The sequence below is a fragment of the Ischnura elegans genome, chromosome 10 (genome assembly GCF_921293095.1).
Source record: "Ischnura elegans chromosome 10, ioIscEleg1.1, whole genome shotgun sequence".
In the NCBI taxonomy this organism is placed as follows: Eukaryota; Metazoa; Arthropoda; class Insecta; order Odonata; family Coenagrionidae; genus Ischnura; species Ischnura elegans.
Window position 1 is genome coordinate 38,624,279 of NC_060255.1, and position 20,956 is coordinate 38,645,234.

Consider the following 20,956-nt stretch of genomic DNA (forward strand, 5'->3'; position numbering starts at 1 on the left):
ATTATTATTTTATTTGAAATTTACAATTATTTTTTATTATTGTTTCTTTATTATTTTTGTTTTATTATTAGACTCGCTTTCTTGTTTGTCCTTCCGGGGAAAATCTTACTACTCAAATTACGACCACTTCCTGATCAACTAGAGCGCTGATATTTTCAGGAGTGCTCAGAACGGGGTGAAAATACAATGTTCTTACTCTTTTACCACGATCCGAATAGTATTTTGTGAAATATTTTGGACTAAAAATCAAATCTGAATTTCCAAAAATGGTCACCAAAATGTAGGCACTGCAATCATTATAGCTGTATTTAACTGACTTTACAACATTACTACAACAATTTACGCCTAGTCTAGTTGTTATAAAATGCGACTTTTACCACGATTGGAAGAGTTCCTTGAGTAATATTTAAAAATAAAATTAAATATGGAGTTTTCAAAATTGCCACTTAATTCCAATGGAGGCGTTGCAATCACAGTAGGTGCAATAAAGTATCTGTTTGCGAAGCGCAAAGTACGTTTACAATTTTTCCCTTGTTTATGCTCTACTGACTTTAGAACATTACTACAACAATTTACGCCTAGTCTAGTTGTTATAAAATGCGAATTTTACCACGATTGGAAGAGTTCCTCGAGTAATATTTAAAAATAAAATTAAATATGGAGTTTTAAAAATTGCCACGTAAATCCAATGGAGGCGTTGCAATCACAGTAGGTAAAATAAAGTATCTGTTTGCGAAGCGCAAAGTACGTTTACAATTTTTCCCTTGTTTATGATCAACAGAAACCTGCAATTTATCGTTCATTTTATGACTTGCTCCGATAATTGTACATTATGGCGGTCCTTATTTTTCAATTTTTTCAATTTATTTCGGGAAACCCCCTCATTTTATGTCAATTGGTGTAAAAAAGTATTCTATAAAATATTATTGCAATTGGATTAAGGGCATCGCAATTAAAGTTGAGAAATTTTGCCATTTTTGGCTGTTAATCGGATATGAATGGCGATAAGTAGGCGCTGTTATTTTCGCGACGTGGCAAACGAATTTAATAACAAAAATAACATATCATAAAAAGTTAATAAACAAGGTCAAGGCTAGAATAGGAAAAGTAATAATAATACTAATTATCTAATCAATCAAGGAGGAATATTATTCATCATCTCATCATATCGTCATCTCATACCACAATATAAAGTACAAGGAGAAGAAGCCTCAACAAGAAGAGCTGTATAACAACTTTCAACCCTTCGCCCATTTTTTGGACTACGAAAATGGATAATTTAAGAAAAAAATTCAAGAGGATACCTAGAACATATTGAAGCCCTGAGGATGATTTTAAATAAATCGAAACGTTGGCTATAACTTGGTTTACATTGACCTAAACTCCAAGAAATATTATAAAAAGTTATTAAACAAGGTCAAGAATAGAAGAGGAAAAGTAATAATAACACTTCGTTACCCCATTCCCTTGTACTTCTCATTCTCCTAACATCTGTGTTTTCTTGTTGTTTCTTCCCTTTCGCTTTAATTATATTCCGTGACTTCCTATCTTATGAATTAATTATCATTTATGCTCAAGTATACCTAAACAAGATTCATGAGGATTGTAATTAATAGACGTTGACAGTGAAGTGTGTATGATGTTATATAGAAGCTGTCACATTTTACTTCGTGAGAAACCAAAGCTATTAAAAGAGATTACCGATTTCAATTAGCGAGAATCGATTCACCACCAAAGGGAATTGATTCTAATTTTCTAGTCAGTAATTGGAATTCAGCCCTTCCCTGCTAACTAGAAATGATGTCCCTGTGCTGCAACTTTTCTTCTCATTTCGAGTTTTACCAATCGTGTTCGTAATTTCTTTATGACTCATTCTTAATATTTACTATTTTAAATCTATAATAGTAGCATAATAGTGAAAGGGATTTCAGTGCTTTGATTATCTGGGTGATGAGTTAGAAAAGAGAACATGTTACTTATCTAGGTAAAGCCTGAATCACAAGATCATTTTCTTTCAAGAAATCAAGAAAATCAATCAAGAAAAGTGATCGCTCTAGTGATCATGTTTCTAAATCACACGGTTCCTCCCGCCATCGCGTCGCCTTTTGCATCACTTTCGATATCTTAGCTCGTTGTCATAGGAATATACAGCGTGTTTGTTTATCTATGTAGTTCCCACGATTGTCAAACGTTGCGCTGCAATCGTTCCGATTGCCTGATGTGGGGTTTTAGCGACGGCAAAAGCAACCGGACGAGTGATGAAAAATAGTGATGGTAATCCTCATCGATTGTGATCGCGAAAAAAAATTGCCGGCGACGATCATTTGCGAGTGATCACTCTAGTGATCGTGATAGGGATAATAAAATTACAAAGAAATTAAGAAGTTTTTCTATCAATTTTATTTTTTCTTTCGGGGTAAACTGTTGGACTAGATTGTGTTTTAACCTTTTCGTTATTTTAGAACAAGATTTGCGTTATAAAAATATACGAAATCCATTTTATTAATCTACATTAATTTTTGCAGCTTATTGTGGAAGATGAATGTTATAGACGTAGTAGTTTTTCCTAGGTTGAGTTACAAAGTACATGGAGTTGACAAAACGGCTAATTGTCTGCGCACCATAGAGTCATTTATTGGACTCGCGTTTCTTAATTTTTGAATTTTTTATAAAAAAAGTAAATGACAATTGAGAATAAAATTTTCTTTAAAATGACGTTTTATTTACTATTATAGCATGCACTGAAGTCTAGATATAAATTTTCAAAGTACAGTGGCACATCATTTTGGTGCCAACAGTAGATTTAGCTCGACGTAAATAAGTAGTGCACAACTTAAGAAGACCTTGTACCCGTTCATAACAACTTAAAGTGTCGCATCTCGATTACGAATAGTCATAACGATAGGAAAGCATGAATTAAAAGTATCCCCATACGAAGAAGGCAGTAACTTTTTTATCTGACGACGCTGTCATCTATCGCGAAATTAGCGATCATTCTGACTTTGAAATTCTATCATTGAAGTTCAACGTCGTTCATGTGTGGAGCTAAGAGTGGGGACAGTAACCTCAGAAAGAATGCAAGGCGGTGCAATTATTACGTAGGTGGTGCCATTACAAAACATATATACTTCATGGATGGTGTTAAAGGGGACAGACGAAGTGAATTATCTGGAAGTTACGATAACTTCGAACCAATCGTGGGAAAATACATGTGAGAAATATTTGTGCTAGGGCCCTGAAGAAGCTTAGGATCGGTGAAGCTTATCGTAGGAAGATTATCGCCTTTTTAATGAACCATTTTATCCTCATAATTCAATTTCACGATTCATGCACGGTCACAGCCGAATATTTTACGCTTAAGTCCGAGGGATTTTAGATAAGTTGCGCCAAGTTGTTGCAAAAAGGGGCTTCAACTGTGAACATATGAGTTCGTGGTGTAAGCCTTTGCTGCCAGTCCCTCCTCATGTATGTAGACGATATAAAGCAGTGAGAAGCAAAGTGGTGTAAGTGACAACAATTAAAATTGACTACATAACGTAATAGGGGAAAGCCTACTTTGCTTGGTGGCAGAGAGATGTTAGCGGTAGCTATGACAGGTGCTTCTGTCTAGCGAGATTTAACGCAACTACTTAGTAAAAACTCCATTTTGTTTGAACTTTGAACCAGTTTTACATAAAAGTTAGCTTTTGCAAATTACAATCCTTTGCTTTTCACCGCCTCATATGCGGGTTCCCCGGGAAGTGCAAGCATTGGCAGCGTCGGGTTTGCAAGCATTCTCTATGCCGGGCGGCTTTTGCTTGGGTAGTACCATATCGTGACGTTCCCCCTACTTAATACCTCCCCATCCACCTCCTACCCCTCTATTCCCCTCTCCGGCAACCCCTTCGCTCCAGTTCCCAGATTTGAAGAGCCGCATCTTCGGCCAGCCGCTCGTCTTCCGCCTTTTTGCGTCATCGGTCGCTCAAGATGGCCTCCGCGCTCGCGTCCTTGATTGGTTCGACGGCCGCTCTTTCAATTTCCCTTTCGCTCCGCTAATGGCGGTAATGAAGCGGCCCGCGAGTGTATCGCGTCCCCCTTCCTGAACATCTCGTAAGTCTCCACGGAAAACCGTTCGGCCTAATGATTCTGTCACTCGGGAATTCCGTTATTCAGCGAATTTTTTTCTCAACCCTGCCGTATCACCGGCGCGTCTGCCCGTATGACGCATCGTCGAGATCACGTCTGCGAAAGCTGTCAATGGAAAGGGTTCTGTCTCGACAACCCCGAGCTAGAATGGACTGAGGCAATGTCTGTTAGTCAATTTCGCATCGAAAAATATGAATACGTTCGGGAATCAGTGTCATGTGAGGCTGGTGATGTCCATTTTAGTCCTATCGTGCTTGCGTCATGCATTGAACAGAGAACTCATTCAGCGAATGGCACCATCCGATACATTTACTTTTGATTCGTAATTTTCAAAGCCAATGCCAATTCAAAAAACCATCCGATAATCGGAGAGGGAATAATATTGCATATAGCTACCTCAGCAAATACTATTTTTTTTAAGCATCAAATGAAAATGACTGAGTAATAATTGTGGGATTAAATTTTGGAATGAAATGTTTAAAGGATTTAATTTCTTAGATATTGTCATAGAGCATTTGAGTTTAGTAAGGCGTAGTGTATGATGTCAGTCCTTCAGCATTTGGCTTTTGCATCAGCATCATCAATTCAATTCGATTTCAAAATCCGGTGAGAAAATTTTTGTTCATGATTATTGCCGCTATGCATATATAGATTACTTTTGTATGATGATTATAATAGTGTCATCATGCCTCCGTTGATTGAAAAAGTAATCCAAAAGATGTATGAAAAATGCCCTTGCAGGGTAAGATAAGCGTTCATGTGTGCCACCTATAAGAATATCCGTTATGATAGTGTGTTGCGTCACTGACTTTTTCGTCCGATGACCGATTTCTTGATTTCGACATGACTAGACAGTACCTTAATTTTTATTTTATCTTTTGAAATGAAGTTTTAGAATCATTTCGATTATGCTCTACGGAGTACTGACAAGATTTATTCTTGTTATCGTGGGTAGCAATGTAGCAACTTTCCGGGGAAGTCGAAAATTCCTGCACGGCAGTAAGCACGACTAGATATGTTTAACGCCTGAGAATTTGATGGCGGTACAGTTGTAAGCTGAGCCAACAGATTCCAAAATCAGCGAAAATCTTTAACCGTAGATTCATTATTTGATAAGGATGATAAACTTTTCACCGAAAATATTGACAAACCTAACACGTTAAATTTCCACTTCGAAAGTGTATGCATTACAGACGAGGCTGCATGTAATTTGGAGATTTGAGGAGTTTTCTGATCGTACCACTTAAAGATAATATTTAAGTAGTCATTCTCTGAAGGAAATAAAGACTGTATAATTGCTAAAGTAACACCGGTATTCATAAAGGTAAGCAGACATGAGCCAGAGAATTATCGACCAATTTCATTAACATCGATTATGGGCAAGATATTCAAACATATAGTTGTGTTGTTGTTATACTATAGTTGGCCACTTTTTTTGGACTGTAGTAACTTCCTCCATGGCTGTCGGTGCGGCTTCCGCAAAGGTAAAAGATAATGTACAACACAGCAGGCGCACTTTTTTCTCGGAGTTCTCAATTACGGCGACTTGAAGAGACAAGTTGCCGCATTATTTCTACACATTAAGAACACGATAGCTCAAAAAAATTTTAAATGCAAATTACTGTGATGCAAGTTAAAAGAAACGGTATTAAACTTGCATGCGACTCTCTGAGTGATCATAAACAAAATGTAGTTCTTGACGGAATCAGCGATGATTCAATTAGCTCCGAAGTGACATTAGGTATCCCACAAGGAAGCGTAATCGGCCTACTTTTGTTCATTATTGACATAATTGACCACTGCTCTCGAATCAGTAGTAACATACGTTCATTAACTGACTGCGCTGTTATGTATCGCGAAATTTTCAATCACCCTGGATTTGAAATTCTATCGGTGTATTTGAACTACGCTCATGCGTGGAACCAAGAGTGGTGACAGCACCTCTGGGCAATGCAGGGCTGTTCACATCTTGCTTTGATTGTCCCACTATCCTCATGTATACGTTGTGGATAGCGTCAAAATAAAAATAATAGATGAAGGCGATGAAGTGAAGTATCTGGGAATTAAGATAACTTCGAACCTATCTTGGGAAAAATTACACGGTATCTTTTTGGTGAAGCCCTGAAGAAGTAAGGATTCGTTAAGCGTGCTGTGTGAAGATTTTTGGATGAAAAAGAAATAGAGAGGTGTTCTTTTGCACTCGTCCGGCCAAACCTTGAATATGCAGCGAGATGTATATGGCATTCGGCGACGAAAGACTTAATCCATGAACTTATAAATAAATGCGAAGGGAAGCTGCGTGATTCGTCAAAAACCGCTGCGGGCGTACAGGAAGCGTTAAGTTCGCTTTACAAGGGGCACGGACTTGCACAATCTCACGTGTGTACGAAGGCGCAATCAAAATTGCGTCGTGTAAAGCGGTGAATTGCTAGAACACATGCGAGAATGCGTGGACGTGAGATGGCAAAATAGCCCTTGTTCTAATTTCGTTCGTGCATTCGCGCAATTCCACACCATTTTAGAAATTAATGCAGTTCTAACCTGCGCAATTCCGTGCCCCGTGTGAAACGGTCTTTAAACAGATATTAAACGAATTAGCCTGTGAGAGACTCGGAGGCTACGCCGTATGCTTAGATTTCTGGAGCGATTAAGAATAGATATCTCTGAGAGGGACACGGAGAAGTTCATATTGAAGCAAGTCCAATAGAAAGGAATAATTAAGATAGATATTTTGCTAAAAAAGGACTTTAATTGTTGAAGTTATTTCGTGTTTCCCACCGGATGAGGTTCTCCATCTCTGCCGACGTTTCGATGGTCGTGTCGTCCATCGTCATCAAGCCCTGATGACGATGGACGACACGACCATCGAAACGTCGGCAGAGATGGAGAACCTCATCCGGTGGGAAACACAAAATAACTTCAACATCATCTTACGCCGGGAAAACCTCAGATCTTTCTTCAAGGACTTTAATTATCCTAAGCGGAACTTCGTACGCACATTTTACTATTTGTAAACGGCTGGTCTCCTAACACCGCAGTCATACGCGTATTGGGATGGCTTGCGGGGAATTATGTAGATGTAGATTTTTGAGAAACTTTCAGTTTTTTAATGTCATAGGCATAGGCGGATGTAGGGATAGGGGGGCACGGGAGCACGTGCCCCCTCCGACCCTTAAAAAATATGAAAGATTTTTAATACGGTCCCATTATCATTGCGTCGTTTTGTATTACGAGGTATCCTTGTGCCCCCCCAGAACAAAATCCTGGGTAGACCTTGTGGCCCCCCAGAAAGAAATAAGAAATCCTGGATCCGCCCTGGTCATAGGCTACTTGAGCGGCGACATTTACCTTTTTATTTTTGACGATAGGGCAATGTTTAACGTCGTTCATTTGGGATCTTATATTTACTTTTTTGTGTGCATCTATTACGTAATTAGTAGAAGCAAAGTATTTGTCCCAGGATCAAAATGTTTCGTAAGGAGTTGCGACCATCTCTCCTTGGGCCGCTAGTGTTACACCTCTCGTGAGTCTTGGTGAACATGTACAATTCGAAACATTTAGCACATAAATATTTCATTAATGAGCTCCTCAGGTGAAATTATGAATAGTCTGACGTTAGGATGTGTTTACTTTGGGATCAACTGCGTAAATAGTAAAGTGTGCAAACTCTCCCATTAATCTAGTGCCCTGTTTTATCTCTAATTTTAAGCTTTTAAAGTTTTACTCTTTTTGTGAAATCTAGCCTTCTTTCCAGAAAAGGTTACATTTCTTGTCGAGTGTAAACTAAATGCTACAGAGTTGAATTTTTAACCCTATAATTCTGGTCCATCTGATTTTGTCATTTGTTGTCCAATGTCATAAAATTCAAGGTAGAAAGAAGTCTGAATATCTTGGTGAAACTGTAATCTCTTAGGTTTATGTATATGCGAAAGGAAACGCATGAACGGGTAAATTTGTGGAGGTAAATTATCGAACACACTCTTAAGGCAAAGGAGCGCTCCTGGTAAATTATGCCAGCTGGCAACCTGAATTTTGAATGAAATTTCGCTATCCAATCTCTCTTTATATTGCATTCCTAGCTCCCGTACACGCTTCTGCAATAGTCTGACCTTCATTTGATTCATTATTTTAGCGTAATCCTACCCAAGCCCTCTTTCTACCCCCCCATCCACTCCTTGATTTCCCCTTCCTTCTTGTGAGAGTTGGTATATATACGGCTGCTTCACTGTTGGAAGGTAACAGTGCTTTCGCACATCGGCGTTGTAAGGGCGGCGTGTGTAAGGGGGGGGGAGGGGTAAGACACCCTGTTCCCCCCTTAGCTTACTATACATACAGTGGCGGATCTATGGGGGGTTCTTTCATTGGGTCGAAACACACACTATGTAAAATCAAAGTTTTTGGGGATTACCAATTTTTAGTTACATTTTAAGGCATATAAAAGTTTTTAGTTATATTTTCATACATGTTTGTCTACTTTAACGAATTGAAATACAAATTAGCTCTAATAGGTCCTATTTTACACGATTTTGGTATGTTACAATCCAGTGGTAGATCCAGAGAGGGGCAAGGGGGGCCTATAGCCCCCCTTGTGTATTCAAGTTACGCAAGATAGAATCGTAATCTTAGCCCCCCCCGTTGTCCCTATCCTGGATCCGCCACTGTATCCATATACATGCATACATAGTATATCATTTATCATATTTCTCCCATTATTCCCATATAATAATTTGCAACGAGTCATCACGTGCAACTGAAGTTGAGCGTATGTTTGATAATATTTTTTTAACCAAATGTGCTTTTAAAACACTTATCTGTGTGAAATGAGATTTGATGCTTTCTCGGCGAGTTATGCGGATAAAATTTTATCGGGATTCCTACCGGTTAAAAATGGACTTTTTAATCGGATGGAAATTCCGAGAATAATTTGCCAACTTACGAACATCCTAAAGGCCTGTTCACACGATAAATGAACGCGCACGAGTCTGTCTATCTGCCTGCCTGACACGCACCAGTCTGTCTGGCTGAACAATATTTTGTGGACTGGAGCTGAATATGCATGAATTCATGTACCACGTTTCTATATAGGCTCTATTTTCTATACATGCATTCGCACAAATTTGATGGTTACACGGCCTACTCTCGTGTTCATTCACGCGTGAATACATATGGGCATTAACTCATACATGTGAATGCACCGTGTAAACAGGCCTTTGGTACAGAATGGTATTTGCATCTCTACATTGATATCTCTCCCCGTTTAGCATATGCAAATATTGTGGAAAAGTACTACCATCTTTTATTTAGCCCTTAACCAGTGACGTGAAACATTTGTTACACCACCAGTGACGTGCGGTCTGGGAGACCGCAATAAATCAAAAATTCATAAAATGGTGCAACGCGATTGTTATTGTTTTGTTTTATTTTTTTGAATGCTTCACTATTCTTAAATTTATATTAAAATTTTTACACTCCCAATACGAACCAATTTGTCATTAAAAATTGTGATTTGAAGCAGGATCAAAAACTGATGCCCGAAACACTTGAGTTATAATTATTATATTTATGCATCAATATTTCGTCAGATTCAAAAAAAGCCTTAAATGTTAAAGTTGGAAGGCTAAGTGGTAAGCAGCTATGAAATTTATCCAGCCTTTTCCTTTCTTGATGCTTTCTTATGTTAGTGACGTGCGGTCTCACAGACCGCTAATCGAATTCAATTGCAAATTTACAGAGTGTAATAAAAGGAACATTAAATTTTAAGACTGGGATGTCCTTGTTACGCAAAAATATGAAGCTAACGAGAACTATAGATATTTTGAAATATTAATTTAGAAAATATTCATAATTTTAGAAACGCAGCGGTCTCTCAGACCGCACGTCACCGGTTGAGGGTTAAATATGTCGAACTTCCACCATATAACGCCTGTATCTGTTGAAATTATCCTTTATCAGACCCAAGAACTGATCTCTGGATCTCCTTAAGGGGAATTTTACTTAAATTTTTCCCCTCCATCAAATTTCTCACGTATTTTTCATCTCATAATTCGCAGTAAATCATTTAATGCAACTGAAGTTGAGCGTTTTTATGTGATTTGTTACAAAATGTGCCTTTAAAACACTTATTTAGACACGTTAAGTAAGAATAAAATCGTTCCAGGCTTGATTTTGTGGAATATTGCTAAATCATGGACGTGAAGTAAGATTTGATGCTTTCCCGGTGAATTATGTGTGTAAACATTTCTCGCGATTCCCATCGGCTTAAAATCTCCATTTTTGCCGTATCGTGGCTAATCCTTAGTAGCCCTGAGGATTAGCCCCGAGTCGGAGCTCGAAACGTAGGTAAAAACGGAGTTTTAAACCCGGTGATATTCCTTAGAGGAGGTTACCCACTTGTCCTCGTAGTTATACTCTAGCCTATTGTGTTCCGCAATTCCCTTTCAATTCCCATTCTTAGATACACCACCTCATTTCTCACGCATGCGTCTTATTTTATCCTCAGCATTCGCCGCCAGCACCAGTATTGGAGATATCAAGTCTCTTCTGTTCTGCTTTTTAAATTTTCCAAGTCTCTGAGTGTGTGTTACACCATATTCACTCACATAGTATTTCTGTGCTAAGCTTACCACATTACCTAAATTAATTTTAAATAGGTAAATGACAGGGGCTTAATTGCAGAAATTCTAAAAAAAATGGAATGCATACATTTTAATTTTACGAATAGACCTAACATAATTAAATGGCTACTTTTAGTGTGATTCTGCCAGCTAATTCTGGCAGTCATCCCTCGATCAATACAGGCGTAGGGTATTACATCTGTAACCGTGTTCCCTCCAAAATATTGTAGATTAACTTTTGGATAAAATTTATGTACTTGCGAATAAGGATACTGAAGCACTAATTATTTCATGAACTTGTGATTAATAATACGTTGATTCAAACTAAATTTCTATTTCGAAAACGTATGATAATATTTTTAACGAGGTTTAGTTTAGCGTTAGTCTGCTAAATTTGTATGCTAAATGTGACTTTGAAACACCTATGTCGTACCGAAAAAAATCTCTAATCAACTTATATATGAGTGGGTTGGAAGCCAAGGGGTACAAGTGATTTTTTTCTCCACAGAGTTACGTAAAGTTAATTGTTTGATTAAATACACAAAAACCTGGTTGCCAAGGGAAGCGAGTGAGTCTCTGTTCTGTGCTGACATCCTGTGGAAAATCAAATGCACTACTAAGTATCTATTTGATCTCGTTTGTTCTCTATAGCTAATTTCTGTACTTAACTCTGCATAGAAAAGAGATATCACTTGTACCCCTTGGCTTCAAACTCACCCATATGAGCACATTAAGATTCGTGTTTCGTCGAGCTCGGTTCTAAGCGGCGTTGTTTTTCACATCTCCTAGCATAAAAAATATGTGGAGGCTCTGAATGTTCGTAATAAGCGATTAAGTACAGTTTAATATTGAGAAAATTTTATTCTATCATTAAGAGATCAATTATATCCATATTTTGGTCTGCATTGTGTACGTGAAAATACACAACTTTGAACTGGACTGATTATAATTATGTGACTGGTCTAAGAAAATTCGGTGAATCTTACGTTCTATGTAAGCAATTCAATTTAATATAAATATACAGATATTTTTAATGCCCGGAATGAATTTTTCCAGGAGTAAGAAGTCGGCCGGTGTGCGGCAATTGCGGGCGAAGTCTGAACACTACTACGCCGCGCCGCGCCGGTTGCAACGCAGAAAAAGCTTAGTTGGAAAAGTTTGATCGCATACCCGTTTCTTCAATTCCGTTCACCTCTTCTATTGTGTTCAATCTCATTTAACGAGGAAAAAACCTTTGATTTAGCACTGAGAAGATCTATGGCATATTATTATATTGAAGGCAAATATTTGTGTCGAGAGAATTCGCTCAATCCTTTCAGGAATGCCATGCTGTTAGATAAAGACTTTTTCATCGCGTTTCCTTGAGCCACAGAATTCATATCTAAGCTGAATTCTTCGTTCAAGAAGAATTTATTTGTTCACTCGAAGATTTTTGCGGCTTTGATCAGATGATCTCTTCGAATTTTCTTAGAGTTCTCACCACGTTCGTTGGCTTTTGCTGACGTCAACAAAAGTCAACATAATCCAGCGGATGCGGTGAGAACTTGGAGAACATATAATATTTTGTTCATAGTTATTTTGTAGATAAAAAGTAAATTACATTGTTGGAGAAAATAATGAATGTCGTGCTGTTCCACCATCACCTTCATCCAGAGAAAACGTAAGTGAACCGCATAGTGTCTTGTAGTAACATGAGGTTGTCCGCTTTATTCTAGGGTTCATTAATTCTCGAGTTCCATGACATTTACACTACATTTTTAATCTCATAATGATTATATGTATACGTCTATGGCTATGAAGTATAGTTAAGGTGGCCACTAACAAGAGTTAATAAGTAATGATTTTATATGAATTTCCCAAAAATCTGGTACTGCAATAATAATATATTGCGTAATAATGAAAAGTTAATTGATTGGAATGGATCGGTTTGTTGTAATATTTAACAGAACAACAAAATAATGTCAAAACGAGGGGATGTAAAGCAATGGCATTTTGTATGTGCAATGTTTTTGTGAGTTTGTGTTTTTTTAGGTGAAATATTAGATAGAAATAGAAAGGCATTTTCCATTGTGTAACTGCCAATAGTTTAATGTAACGGTATTCAGCGGCATGTTTTGTGGACGGTATGATTTCAGGCTGCCTACAAGTTTGACTTTGCGAATGTTTTCAGGTGTTTCCAACAAAATTCCCTGATTATTCCAAGATTCCATATCTAAGAGAACTTTATTTAGTTATAATATAACTTTATAAGAGGGTCCGGAACCCCCCCCCAAATTTAAAAGCACAATTTTCCTTCATAAAAGAAAACAAATTATTTAAAAATCATGACTTCAGAAAGTATTTTTTTAGCAAATGAAGTTTTTTCAATTTAGAAAAGTGTTAAAATTAGTTTAAAAGCCATTACTTAGTACCCTATTTTTCAAAAGTTCCCCCCCCCCTGATTTGAACCCCCCCTGGTTTTGGAACTCCCTGATTTTGGACCCCCCTGAACGAAATTCCTGGCTACGCCACTGCATATTATGAGAAGTATACATGATATACAAAAAAATAGAAATCAAAATATAATTAGAAAACGTATAAGTCATCCTAAAATGAGCTGTTGTTTTTCCCGGATCTTTGCTGACAAAGAAAACGAATTTTAACTTCGTTCAGTTATTTTTCATTTGCAACTCCACTCATCTCTGAACGTGATCGCTAACCGGATCACGCCATGCGCCTCGTGTGTGTGGCGCCTTCCTCGGATGAAGCGCTGCACTTCACCTTGGCCGCCATCTGGTGGTACGAGGGCGAAAGGCGGCGACATCCCCGGGTGGTGACGCCACTGAAAAACGAATGGGATCGCGTTTTAAAACTCGCGTCCTCCGCGACCCCGGTCGTTATAAAGAGAGGTGACCGTCATTAAAGGATGCTCCCTTCAAGGTCGGAGAACGTGCTCGACTTGTACCGGTTTGCAAGGACACGAGGAAAACACCGGAAAAGGTGTCAAGTGGCATGAGTTGGCAGAGGATTCGCTTTTTTTCGTCCGGTCAACGCGTCCGTATTTCTAAAATCGATAGATAAACGGATGGGAACGTCCGGTTGGTCAGCTAGTAGGCACTATTTTATGCGTGAAAGTTTCGAGGTCACTGTTAAATTGTTGAGACACATTCTGACAGGGCGCTACAAGGCCGTAGTCAGCAAGGAGTGTGTGGGGGTTCAAGGGAATCAAACTCCTCATGCGATGTTTTTGGGAACAGCTGTCTTAAGGAGACCTTTAACCCATAAAAACTAAGGATTCTTTTAACTTCTACCCTTCATTTTCTCCTGTGTGTAACTTGTACAAAAATAATTCGGTTATCCTTTAAATTTCAGTTAATGTAAAGAACCACTGTCAACTCATATTTTTAATTTTGCAATGCTAATTTCTAAAATGCCAATTTTTTTAAATTTAGAAACTTACTACGATTTTAATATGCAAATTTTAAAATGACAGCGTGAGTTAGAAGCTTGTAAGGCGTGCATATTCTTTATACACTAAAATTTGCATGGGAGAATGGGATAAACATATTTTGTTTGGTTGTAATAACAATTTCGTCGATCGTAACTCTGAAGACAGCTCCATGCAGATATTGGCGACATGGTATAATAAAAAATTGGATGCATCTCTTGGAAGAGAAATATGTAGCATTATCTTTCAGTGAGTCGGTTTTTATTTCAATAATCTAAATTTTTTTGGATTCGTCCTCCCATAAGTAATTGCGAAAGTATTTTTTATAGTTCACAATTTTTTTACAAAAGTATTATTTAAAATTATTTTTTATAGAATAGGTCGCCACAAAATAAAAATATAATTACTGAAATCAACAAATTCGAATTTTTTTTGTAATATTTATTTTTAAAATACAAAATACAACGGATATAGAGGAAGTCAGTCGTTCTCTTTATTGGACGTATCACTCTCCCACGGCCGGTTTAATTTTTCGTGGCTTGTTATTTGTTCTAAACTTATGATAATCTCCTAAAATTTTCAGGGAGTGTCGAGTCGTCTCTTGTCAGCATTTTATTTTTTATGAATCTTTTAGAAAGTGGTATTTATTCAAGTGTCTTTCCTATTTATCTTGGAAGTATCTAGGTTATATTTTTAGTAATCATGTACGTTTTTATTATGTAACACGAATGCTTATCGAACAGAAGTGACGAATTCTCAATAATGTGCTCACTTCACAGGACCTCCTCTCAAAATGAACTCAGTTTATTAATGAACCCATAAAATATTTTCCGGCAACGGGCTCGAAGGTAGTCATTATGAGAAATTGAGGAATTTTGCATGGGGAATGTGCCTAATTATTCCTTAAATACACCTTCAGCAAATCGTATCGGCCTCTCTTCCCTCCCGAAGGGACACATTCTTTTCAATTCACAAGAATTCCTACTAATTTTTATTCTATAAATCGTATTTTCTTCATTCCTCAATCATCTCTTACTTAAAAACTTCAAAGAGTTTCATCATCCCCTTCCCGTTGAGAAAAAAATCATATTTAATGGTTGAATATGCTGGTATCGTCAGACCTCCGGTTTTTTTCCTGTCGTGAACAGAATTGAATTAATAATTATGCTTTCTCTCGATTCATCATGATTTTATCACTATTGCAGTCTTATGCGGTTTGTTTTGATAGTATAATTCAGCCACTTTCACTGGAATGGAGGATTGCCCTCTATTTTATAAGGAATCCTGCTGTGAGTTAAGAGTTTAAATGTGAACATTTACTTTCTGTAATTCCGAGATAAAGATTGTAACGTTCTGTTTATATTTACTAGTGTTTTTTGTTCACTTAGCATTTTTAACTTGAAATAATGATATTTTCGTTCCCCGCCTAAACTAGTGAAACATCTTTTTTTAAATAAAGCTTTCTTCATAATTTAATTTTTATACTACTTTAGGTTTGTTGCGCGATGCAAAACTTTATTACCCTACCACCACCTGTTTAATCTCTAATGTTGTAATAGTATACTTTTAAGTGAGAATTTACGTGGATCAAGCATCATCGTGTTACTTTATAGGGAAATATTCTCGTATCATAGTAATGACATAACCCGATTCACTTTAATTAGGTTCTAATCTCTTATATTCTAACAAATTAATTTGTGCTCTTTCGTATAGGTATGGTAAGTGATGTGTGGAACGTTAAAAATATAAACATACTATGCTCATAAATATTGAAAAATTGAAAGCTCATGTAACACAAAAATCAGACAAACAAGGCTAAAAACGTATTGATCAAAACTGTGGTACTTGCAAAAATATGCTATAAATTTAATTTTTACATTCCTGTGGAATAAAAAAATGTTTTCTCAAAAACACACCGGCTTAAGATTCCACACTTTTATTACGAGCTTGGAGAAATTCCTTCATCCTACACTCTTCCTTTATGGGGCGGCTATCTGGTTTTGGAGTAGTTGGAGCTATCCGAGAAATTTGTTATGCTGATTGTTATAAAGTACAGTGACATCGTTTAGCTATAGTGGATTGTGGTCACTTACCGAATACGCTTCTCCGTTGAATAATTATTCATCTAGCCCCGTATTTAAATGCTAAAAGTGAGAATGTTTCCATTAGATGAAATTGGAAATATTTTTCCTTGTAGAATAGTTGACAAACGCCTTTTTAATGAACGTTTAATTGCCACAAGTACTTCCAGCATTACTTTTCTCTGGAAATATTTTACCATTAGTCTGTCCTATTACTTGTTCCATTAACTCGTTCAAATGAATAGTTCAAGTGATGTCAAAGGCTTCGAGTCTGTGGTGAGTTTGCTTTTTGAAATATAGCTGGAGAAACCTAGTATGTTTTAGTATCGATTTATAGTAATATGTTTCGAGAAACTAGAGAGTGTTTTTCCTGCGAAAAGGATATTTTGATTGTTATTACTCTTGGGTAGTAGATAAAGCAGTGCGCAAGAGTAATATCAATCAAAATATCCTAATTCTCTGGAAGATGCATGAAAATACTGTGAGATATTCTATACGGCTCTATATTTTCTGAAATATATCTACTGATACCTTATTTCGTAGGATCCGGTTGCTCATAGGCAGTGAAGGGCCTCGTGGGATACTCGAAGGCCCCGGGAATACGTGGGAGTATTCCTGAGGATCCTAGGTGTTTCCTTAAAAAAATTAAGAGCTCCAAATGCCATCTCCTCAGCCGATGTATTGAAATCCACCTACTCATTCTCACTTATTTAGAGACATTTGATCAGTGATTACATGATAGCGACCATTTCAAATATTGTAAGACGTGGCTGTTCTTTGGTAGTTAAAAATTTACATAAGAAAATGGGGACAGTATTTTTTTGTTGGGTAAAAATAATAGTTTAGGCGATCGTAACTATAACGAAAATTGGCGAGTAACTAAATTTTCGACGTATCTCTTGGAAGAGAATATGTTGTGTCATTTTGTAGCAAGCCAAATGTTTGGATTCATTCTTACACATTTATTGGTACTTGGATTCTTTTGGAGAAGAATAGGTTTGTGGTGTCCAAAACGTAAAAATGTTATTACAAATTAAAAAGACAAATTCGAATGAAATGGAAAAGAAATTCGTAAGTTTTTGGTAATATTTTTAGGTCACTGAGTAAGTACAACTGCATGAAAATCCAAAGTTGCTGTAGAGGAAAGCTAGAGATAAAAAAAGGTTTAATCCACAATTAGAACATTTTATGAGATGATGACACGATAACGTTAATTTCATACACATGAAGAATAACAATTAAATAAGAAAAGGATATATGAGCATACAGTCAATTTTAAGTAACACTTATAAATATGTTTTCAATATCGTGCCGCGTTGACTGCCTCATTTTTATCGAACAAAGAAATTTTCTTGAATTAGTGTTCTTGATTATAATTACCAGTAAATTTTTAAATACCATAAGACCCTTTGGCACGATTGACCTTTGAAATAAATTTACATTCGGCTTGAAGAAATGCATGTTAAATTTTCTCCTCATAGCATAGGGATGCCTATAAAGTGTACATGATGTTGATTAACCACTACGAACATAAGAAGATCGTCACGCTTTATAAATGTTCAAGTAGCTAACTGGTAACACTTTGAGATCTAGAATCAGGTGAAAGAGCGTTTATATATTCTTCAGATAATATTGCTCTGACAATCAGTAATCTGCTCAAATCAGGTATATCAGTGCCTCTGCAATTCTGCCTGACATAAAAGTATACCTCTAGTTGTTAGTGGTTACAAAATAGAGAGTTAAAATATTGATTTTTTTTACTGAAGTTAGTCAAAAATTTCACCACGTTTTATTATACTCGCTTTGTTTTCTTTCCGGGAAAAATCTTGCAACGCAAAATTCCACCACTTCCTGATTAACTAGAGTGCTGAAAATTTCAGAATGAGTCAGAACTGGATGAAAATCCATTATTCTTACAATTTCACCACAATTGAAAGAGTAATTCTTAGATCCTCAGTAAACCTCGAGTAATATTCAGAAATAAAAATTAAACATGGGATTCTAAAAATGGCCACTTCAGTCCAATGGAGGCGCTGCAATCACAGTAGGTGCAATAAATTATCTGTTGGTAAAGCGTAAAATACCTGAATATTTTTTCGGTTGTTCATCTTTGACATAAGCCTGCGATTTATCATCCCTTTTATGACTTGTTCCGATAATTGCTCCGTGAAATTTTCGACTTCGAGCATAACTTCTGCTGTCTCTACGTTCCAGTCAACAATTGAAAAAACGAACGTTTGCTACAAAACTTTTTCAAATTGAAGAAAATAAGTTAACAAATTGAATTTAGAGATGAAAAGATTTTAAATAGAAGAGAAAGTGAGGAATTGCATAATAATTCAGTGTGTTAAGACATCAATCTCAAGACATCAGACGAGGTAGGCTGGCAAGATGAACAGTTAAATTAGAATCCATTACGATACTCTTGACTGCTCTTGATGAAACTGTTATATTAGTTCTTGAGATATGTTGTCAATTCAAAATATTAGGAATTTAATGAGTCCATAAATAAATAGGTAAAATAGTTAAAGAGCTAAAATACAACAAAGTGAAAAAAGTAAAGAGAAAGTGAGGTACAGTATAATAATAGTTTTAAGACATCAATATCAGGACCTCAGTACAAGGTACTTTGGCAAGATGAATAATTTAATTAGAATATATTATCAGATAAGCGCTCTAAGGCCGATGTGTTTAAATTAATTTTAACCTAACAAATATAGCGCATGATGATATTTTACGGATTATATATTACGAAACTCTTAAACGGATGTAAATAGAGCAATTGTGATAGTAGTAATCATTCTACTTGATTTAAAGTGCATGTATCATTTAAAGATTATCCTTTCTTGCCAACTAAGTAGGCTCTGGTATTTTGTTTCAAATAGATAAGAAAACTTTAATGTCGCTTGAAATTATAATAATCGCTGTCGCTGTCGGGCGTAAAAGACATTATATGTGACAACCACTTGTCACATATACAAAAATTTAAATCGATTGCGAAATTCCTTTCTAGCAAAACTAAAAAGTCAAAAATAATATTTATGCATTGCAATAACATTTTAATATTAGCCACATTTTATTAGAAAGAAGAAAATGACTGCCCACAGCCCCTTAAGTTATTGAAAATTTTTAATATGATTGATGAGAAAGTAAAATAAGTTTCAGAAAAAAATTTCAGCTATCAAAAACAAAAAAAAAACGTGTTGCGTCTTTAAAATTTCACTTGCTTTCGCGTTTAGGTAAATATGATATAAATTAACCAGCAATAATTATTTTTATAATCTCTCATGTTCATTTTTAGTTTGTAATAGCATTGTATTTTTCGAATTTTTTTAAAGTCGTTAGAGATTAATAGAGATTAAAATTTTCAGAAAAAATTGTATTAATGATTACTATTAACTTTTGTTAGTAATGGCATTAAATTCATCTTACACCTTCTGCCCCTTCCCTGGGTAGTATTTTGGAGAATATTTTTCACAAACCAGCAGCTTTAGCTCTTTTCCAAAAAATTGCTTCATGTGACCTCCCTTGCTTGAATTTTATGTGTCCTCTACAGGGACTGATATATCATTATTTATTGCTCTTGGCATGTAGTAAAAAATCGTAATATATCGTAATTCAAAGCTCAAGTTATGTAGCAAAGGATAAATTATTTTATCAAGCAGAATGGTTCTGTGGTTGGTTGTAGAAACATCGAAATTGGTTTCTATGCTACGGTGCCCATTTCAATAGATTTACTTGTAAGAAAGGGAACTAGTTTATTTTATCGGATGAATATCATAACCTTTATGCATGTTTTGGAAGCTTCATAGTTTTATTCATAAATAATATAATTCTTTGATGATATTTTTCCATTTCAGTTCAGGCGAAGATGCATCTCGTTTTCACTTTGGAACTCAAAGGGTGTGATTCCTGTTGTGACATATCTCAGTACCCACATCCATGAAGGTTAGCTTATTTTTTTTTCGTGAATTTGCTTATTATAATGGTTAGAATTATGTTCATGAGGTTCATGATGCCTGTTTTGTAATTTAGTGACATCATTTTTTTGAGTGAGTACATTAACGATTGTGTAAGACTTCAATCATTGCAGACTCCCCTTCACAATGTCGTTGATTCTGCGGCCGGTGATGGTGAGGTCAACATTTACAAAGAGTTTTCAGATGTTTTAACGTGTAGGGCGTAAATGCTTTTGGGTTAAATTCTGGTTAGCATTATAAAATTTAGTGATGGGTCGATTCCAAAATTTTATCGATTCCGATCCCGATTCCGATTCTGGCATTTCGATTCCGATTCTACCGATACCGATTCCATCGATTCTGACGCCATAGGCTCCAAGAAAAATATCACTTATAACTACAAGGGAGAGCCCTGAGTATAGTCGTATTCACAGTTATTATAAAGATTAAATACTATGTTTATGAATCATGTAATATTTGGCCTTTTCAAATTCTCAAGCAGAAAAACCAACATGCTCATGCTCAGCCAGCAGGTTTTGATGTCTTCATGTTACAGTATTACTGCCTGCAGAAAATTGCCTTTCGCTACACACTTGTGTGACTGGGCAAGTACTTTCCTACCGAAATTGCAAGATTTCGGAAACTGGAATTTTTATAAAAAACTATATCACCGATCTTTATGGATCTTGAGTCCTCATGGAACTCTAAGTGACTAAGCGAATGGACTAAAGAACTTATCTTTGGTTTTGT